Source organism: Semicossyphus pulcher, unplaced genomic scaffold, assembly GCF_022749685.1.
Source record: "Semicossyphus pulcher isolate SPU_LCO1_2020_fin unplaced genomic scaffold, fSemPul1.0.p SCAF_8, whole genome shotgun sequence".
NCBI lineage: Eukaryota > Metazoa > Chordata > Actinopteri > Labriformes > Labridae > Semicossyphus > Semicossyphus pulcher.
In genome coordinates this window covers 19,249,993-19,258,041 of record NW_027211759.1, presented here as the reverse complement: position 1 = coordinate 19,258,041, position 8,049 = coordinate 19,249,993, and positions in this window count along the sequence as shown.

Below are 8,049 nucleotides of genomic sequence, written 5' to 3'. Positions count from 1 at the left end.
TGAGAAAATATGACGTGATTTATTGTGCTGGTCCTGGCGCGGACTTATGGCACACTGATCACATCAGCACTGGTCTGTTTGTTGATTTACGTGGATATAATGTGAACTGTATGTAGGACTTCTGCTTACTTTATCTTCTGTGTACTGACTGTGATTTATTATCTCAGAAAACTGGTGCGTCCATGCCGATGAGCTTCCTTCAGCTGTTTGACCATTTGTCATGAACACAAATCAATAAGAGGCTTTACTTTGTGTCTCCGCTTCATGCGTGTCTCTGGTTTCCTGTCTACTAGAGCCTCCTTTTTCCAATTTCCAAGACACTCTGACAGGATTTATTGATGGTACCAATTCCAAATATTTAAAACGATAAATAGTGTTTGCAACATTACTTACCCTGATGGCGTATGATTGAACAAACCTTACAATAGAGGTGAAAGCAGGCTCTCAACAAAGATTAAAGTAATGTATGAATGTTAAATTAGGCTGGTTTATGGAGTAGTTATATTATATTAGATATTTTATTTCGCAGAGTGAGATGAGAAGATTGACCCCACTTTTGTGTTTGATTAATATGTACTACAACCTGCAGCCAGTTAGGCCTATACCAACTTTTCATTAATACGCCTATATATAATTTGAACTGACTGTACATAGGAGCACCTTTAACCATACCCACATTATCCTCTCATGTGCAATCTCATGCAGCTGTGTTCCAGGTTTCTAGCAGTACAATTGTAGTGAATCTGACAAATAGTTATCATTGAACCACTCACCTTTTGATAAGCTACTGAAAAGACAATGCATTTTGAAATCTGGAGGGACATCAGGCCATGTTTCACGTGAAAACTGAAACATATTCGTCAGGCATCAGCTGATGTTTACATCAACCACTTCCTAGCTTAGATTGCTATTAGATGGTGTTACATGACACATTAGGGCTAAATTCCTAGCTAACATTACCCTTAGCTAACTCAGGGTTAGCGTGTGATAACTCAGTAAGCTATCCCAACAATTTACCTTCCCCCAAAGCTGGACAGTAGGAAAAACGTAAATTCCAAGCTAACATCACCTTTAGCAATGGATTTAGGCCTTCCCTCTTGTATTATCTAGCTCTACGAATCGTAATGTTAGCTAGGAAGTGGTTGAATGCTAACGTAAGCTGTTTTCTGTTGGTTAGGAACAATGTTTTATCTTGAGGCCCGATGTCCCTCCAGATGTCCCTTGTATTTCCAGCTACTGTTCAACTAGGAAGTAATAAAATAATAACGATTTGTCTTATCCCTGTGTTTATATTATTTGCAGCCTGAAACAGAGCATGACATCATACAAGCATTTGAGCGTCCCACCCTGAGCGTTACATTGGAGAAAAATGGCTGCCATGAATACGGTCAATTGAAGTGTTTTTTAGACAATCAAAATGGCTATTATTGATGTAAAACATTCTGAATCAGCAACAGCATCAGTATTTGAATAACTGGATGGTTTACATTAAGAATATGGTAATTGTTATTCTTGCCAAACAACTTATGTGGAAATAGCCATATTAAGTTGACGTTTGATCTAGCTACCTAGCCAAGCAGCCTACCCTTTGTCACACATTTTATTACCCTGATTTGTCTGCACCCTTTGATAATTTAAGATTAACCAAGAATTACATTCATATTCTCTTTTGTGAATTGGTTTAGGCTATAAATTTAGTGCACTGAATAGGGAGTGATTTCCGATATACACATAACACCCTTTTAAATCCCCAACATCCATCCATCCATTATCTATACCACTTATCCTGTTCAGGGTCCAGGGGGGCATGTTATTGGGCGAGAGGGTGGCGTACACCTTGAACTGATTGCCAGTCAATCACAGGGCTGACATAGTTGACACAGACAACCTTTCACACTCACACCTATGGGCAATTTTAGAGTCAACAATGAATCGTCTTTGGACTGTGGGAGGAAGCCGGAGTACCCGGGGAAACCCCCCCATGCATGTGGGGAACAAGCAAACTAAACACAGAAAGGCCCACTGTGTCCAAACTTGGATTTGAACCAGGAATGTTCTAGCTGTGAGGTGACAGCGCTAACCACTGCAAACCCAACATGTCATCTTTAAACGCCCTGAGATATAATATGTTACTTACCTACTGTTTTAAACGCTTAACACTGAATGTATCATTCAAAAAGGTCATACAGTTGTTTCTTGTACTTGCTGGCTGCGGCGACTGCTTTATATGGTTCATACGAAGGCTTTCTCGCACTGACCTACGTTTTAAAATACATTCAAGGGCTGAAATAAAAGTGTTGAGGGTTGAAAGGAGGACAGTCGAACACCATAAAGGATGCACTGCTGCAGGGCATACGATGTGTATTATTGCAAAGCACCATGAGTGATAAAAGCCATCACCCCATGCACATACATGCACTGCCCTTTCACAATAAATCAGCTCTCTCATCAGTCCCTTTTGTCTTATTTTCACACATAGGCTAACTTTCTCTGTCTCTTGCCCATGTATGCACAACAGTCACGGTTAGTCCTAAAAGCATGATTTACATCCCACAGAAAGACCCTCAGTGAAAAGTCACCATCCAGCATTTTATGAGTGCGAGGAATAAAGCTTACAATGAAGCTCTCTCCTCTTCAATATGAAGCGAAGGCCCAAGGCTGCAGGGAAAAGAGGTCATCCAGTCGGAGCCCAAGCAGATGTTTGAATGGAAGAGGGGCCACACACAATAGCAGCCCTCTATGTAACATTTCTGACAAGACAGCCTCACATTTTCTGGAATTTACTGGTGCGTTCAGCCGTCAACAAAAGCTGGAGCATTCAGAAAACATGTAACGGAAGGAGGGGAGATAAAAGTTCAAAGTCTCACTGCTTTTTCTTTGCCCACATAATTGTAACCCATCATGTGCTAATAGGCTAACGCTGATGACATTACCCGTAAGTCTTCTCAGGGCCCGGAGCGAATCGTGACGTTTTAATCTCTCTTCTGATGATTCATCAAAGACGGGCTGTAATTCATCTTTGTGTTCAGGACCTGGACGCTGGTCAACAACTACTGGCACTGATATCACTTGTAGATAAATTAGCCCAAGTCAGTGGGTTTCATGCCGGTCGTAGTCACGGAGCTGTACATCAGTGTTTCTGAAAAATAGATAACCGGCGATCTTTGAAAGTTTTTGCTCAGCTGGACTCTTCTAATCATTACGCTGAAAAATATTTCCTCTGCTGCTCGGTGTTAAAAGATGTTCTTGTCCTTGCTTCTTTTGTAGGACATGAAAAAATATCAAAGATTATAATAAAAGTTTCTTTTTTAAGAAAAGTATCATTAAGGCAGAAGAATATCCAACTTGAACACATTGATTCCCGTGTTGCCAGACTGGGTGGGTTTCTTTTGATTCTTTTGATTGATTGATGGCTGGGGAAACTAGCGTTGGGCTGGTAGTTGAATTTTGGGCTGCTTCTGTCAACATTCGGCTGGGTTTTGAACACCACACAAGCTGTCCTTTTTTGGTCATGAACAAAGATTTCATGGTTTCCACTCACTCACTGTTTACTCATTTGATTGACATGAGTTGTATTCAATTATATGTATAAAGGAGGGCCTATTTACTTTTACTTTTGACAGTGACTCGGGCTACTGTCTTTTGGTAACATGTCCTGAGCTAACAGGAAGTACAACTATTTTTTGTACAGTGGTCAAAATATATTTTAATGATTGTTACAAAGTCTTTGAGGATTCATAAACTGGGACTACAGCTAAGTATGCCTGGAATAAGAGTTACCAGGCAGTACTGCATAGATAAGCTGTGGCTTTTCATGGGGAAAGGACACTATGTTGTGTTTTCCTGCATGTATTTCATCACCTCTATTCAAGATCCCCTAACACTACTGTGAAATTATATCGTGAGTGTTTTGCTTATGTGCTGAGCTTGCTGTGTTTGGTGAATTCTGCTCTTAAAGATCAAGTGGGAAAGGAAGCTTTGTTGATTTGATAACAGATATTAGGAAAGATGGTAGAGAATGTTTAATGTACTGGAGTTCATCCAAGGACTGAGGTCAATACTCTGAGGACGGAATTACGGGAAGCAGTGGACCTCCTCTGAGTAGTGCTGATATGCCAAAGCTTGTGTCTGTATTGTAAGATTCTGACAATGTGTGCCGGGTAACTAGGCAACAAAACATGATGTTTTGACACCAAGAAGGTATAAAAGCAAGCCTGTTGTTTGTACAAGTTTCTCATCTGAATCTACACTTGGGGTTTTTGCTTTTTTTCGGCTGATCTCCTAAATTATTCCAACTCAACACATAACCTAAACTACACTGTTTCTATGCTGTCTATGAATGAAACAAAGATAACAAAAACAGAAACTGCGCCAGCAATATAGTCATAGTTATTAACTTAGGTACTCACAAAAAACCCCAACTCAAAATGGTCAAGGCCAAGATGTCCTAACTTTTAGTCTCGGGTGGGTCAAGCTATGAAAACGCTGAGGCTTACATTTCTGATAATGCAACCCGACAGCATATAAGAGCCTCCTAAGTGCCGCTTCTTTGAACCAAACCTAATATGAAGTACAACAGAATAAAAATATGATCACCATGCCTGAGTCTGAGCAACAGCCCTTTACCTGAGTAATTGTACCCTTGACACCCAAGCTGAGATACCATGAAGATTAAAGCAATATGCATCAGGCCGAGTCATGACCAATAAACAAACTTCATGTAAAGTAGATGAAGTGCCCCTTTTAAGGTTTTTGTGACAACTTTCACCTTCCTGAAGGTCCCCTGACACCGACTCAAGGACTTGTTTTGATCCATTGAAAACACCTTTTGAACTGTTTCTCTGTAATCGAGGTAAAATAAAAAATGTCTGTTAACAGCCGGTGACTTATACATAAAGGTCCCATCACTGTAAGAGTGCCTGTTCACAACCACTCATGTTTCTGTCTGCCGCCTATTTGTTCCTTCATGCCTCTGCTGCCATCTTGAGGACGGATGTCTGCCCTTCATCTGTCAAGCAGCTCGTCATGCAGCTTCCTGTATTCTCACCGGCCTTCATACGTACAACTTCGATGTAGAGTGCGCTTTACACATTGTGTTCATATCGAGTGAAGAAGGTATTTAGAGTTCATTTGGCAAAGTAAAAGAGAGACAAACATTGCATGTAACTGAATAGATTTTTACTCTGAAAACTGAAACTAACAAAAACTTGAAAGTGGAAGTGATCAAAACCTACATCCGCTTTAAAATGTGACTTACCAAACATGTGAGGGCGGCTTCAAGGAAATAAACCTGAAAGTCTTTCATTTTATGTCATTTTGAATAAAGTGATCTAATCTTTGTTTTTCATCTTTAAAAGGTAATCACATAAAGTCATAACTTAAGACAGACATTTTCCAGCTCTGCATCTCTCTTCATCAGCTGATGGAGCTGAGGCTTAGTTGTCACAGAGATGGCTGTTGCATTATCATGTGACCTGAGTATGGGGCTAAATTAATATATGTGCGAGGGGAGGGGGGCTCATCAATGGTCATCAATATATTAAATATCCTCCATGACTGCGGACTCTTCCTTTACCTGGATTTGACCTCAGCCCAGGTGAGGATGACATACATCACTACCACCTATCACTGCAGCAGAACAAAGACCTGTATAACACACACACACACACACACACACACACACACAAACGCACGAAACGTAATTGGTCCCATTTGGAGGCCCTGATCTCTGTGGATCATAACAAGCATCAGCAAGCTGCTCTTTGGTTTCACACTCATGAGGCTCCATCACTTAAAAGAGTCAAAAGATTTCCTGTTGCGTGGGGGTGGGGGGTGGGGGGATGGGGGGCATGATATTGTCATGGTAACAGTAACACACATCCCTCTCCTCCCAGAAAAAAATAATAAGACATCCTCCTTTGGAAACCTGGCTCCTCTGTTGTATCATTTGTTGGTTATTATCAGATAAAAGGGTTCTGTACTGTTGACCTGAGGGCTGCTCCTCCTTTTACAAGCAGGAAAATCTTTCCATGTTCACTTAGTGGAAAAAAAATTATGGCTTTAGTTTGCATGATGCAGTGACCATCTGCAATGGAAATCATATGTAAAGTAAGGAGATGAATTCCAACCACATGTCAACCCTTTCCCATCCCTTTAATACATAAACCATACATGAGGGGTCAACTGAGGTCGCACTAACTCTGATCATTACAACAGGAAATGAAAACAAACTGATTTTAATTCAATATTTCCCAACATTTATACAAAAAGTGTCCATGTACATGCATGATAGTCAGATAGTTATGTGGCCTTATCATAAGAATCTCACATATCGATTTTAACTACTTAAAACATTTGATCTGCACTCAAGTCATTAGGACATTAATGTTTGACTAATTTCAGTTGTGCAGGTTTTCTGCGTTTTGGTCACAGAGCTCTGAATGCTGAATCACACAGCCATCCGCCGGCCATTTGAATTCCTGGATGTGGTCATGGAGAAGGTTAACCACAGGGTGTAGCCCTCGTGTGTGTCCTCTCATTGCCTGGTGTGGATGCTTAACAATGAGGGACAGCAGGCCCTCCCTGAAAAGAACGACAACTCTTTAAAATGTTGTTTAAATACATGCATGGGATGTATGATTAATTCAGTAATGTTTTGTACGTGTTTGTTCTGGACTCCACCATTTTTTCATGATATGCAAATTCTGTCTTGATTATGAAACTTATTTTGGACCAGTGCACTCACACACTGAGGATCATTTATTGTTTTAGCAATACTTCATTTCAGGTGTATATTCGTATAGGTTGAATGACAAATAAACTTTTTCCTATTTTGCAATTAAACTTGTCAATTTAGATTTGAAACAAATGTAAGAAATAGATCATGTGAAAAGTTGTGAAGAAGGAAAATCGAAACCTTTCACCTCTTCTACAATATGCAATTTATGACTTCAAGGCATCAGATAAAGAAGAACTGTATTTATCCCAAAGAAAATTCCCAAAGTGGGAAGGAGTTAAAATATCTAAAGCGCTACTTCAGACATATGTATATATAAAATTAAAGAATGTCCTTAAGTTGGAAAGTAAATTTACACAATGTCTGAAATAACAAAAAGTTACTAGTATGTGCTATAAATATAAGTCGATTAATGGAAAGATGCAAATCCAGATATACTGTATACACAATGATTAGACTGAAATAGCTGAACCTTTCAACACTAGAGGTGTGCGTGTCTGTATGAGCAGTGCATGCAAACATCTTATGTCAAAGGATTGCAATGCAAATCAGCACTGACAGCGCAGGTGAACTATGCCACAAACTGAATTCTCGCACATCCATGTGTGGAATACTCACACTAAATAAACATGTGTCACAGTGAGGTTTTAGAATAGGAAAACCCTGAAACTCCAATATGTATAACATGGATATGGTATCAAGAACTTGTCAATAAAAGACATAAATCTATGGAAGCTAGGAAAAATGAGATACTAACTCAAAATAAATAATTTGGTTTTGGCTGTGAGATTTATGCTGCCATTATAGCCCGCTTATTTAAGGCTGCAAAGTGAATGTAAATTGTTGTAGTTTTCAATTCCTAGGTGTGTCTAGTTTGGGATTAGAAATAGAATTTGCAACTGCAGACAATTGCGAAATGTCTGTGAAAACTACAACCACTGTAGATTTCTATAACATTTGTTAGAACATACAAAGAAAAAAAATGAAATGGGTGTGTGATCAGGGGACTTGTTATTGAGGGACCTTTCATTAAATAAGAAGCACAGCATTAAAATACAGTTAACAAAAATGTAAAGCCCCTGTGAGGAACTTTTGGTTCGTGTAAATTTTGGCGCCCCCTGTGAACAAAGCTGTACCTCTTATCTCTCAGCTGATTTTGTCCTGTTCATGCTTAAGTGGCGTTTTTTATGAAAAAATCTCATTCTGCTTTCTTTAACAGTCGTACGTCGCTTTAAATTTCTGCCCTGAAAAATGTAAACAAAGACAGCTACCCCCAGCCAGCAGTTTCAGGCCTTAAAAAACTATATGGAAAT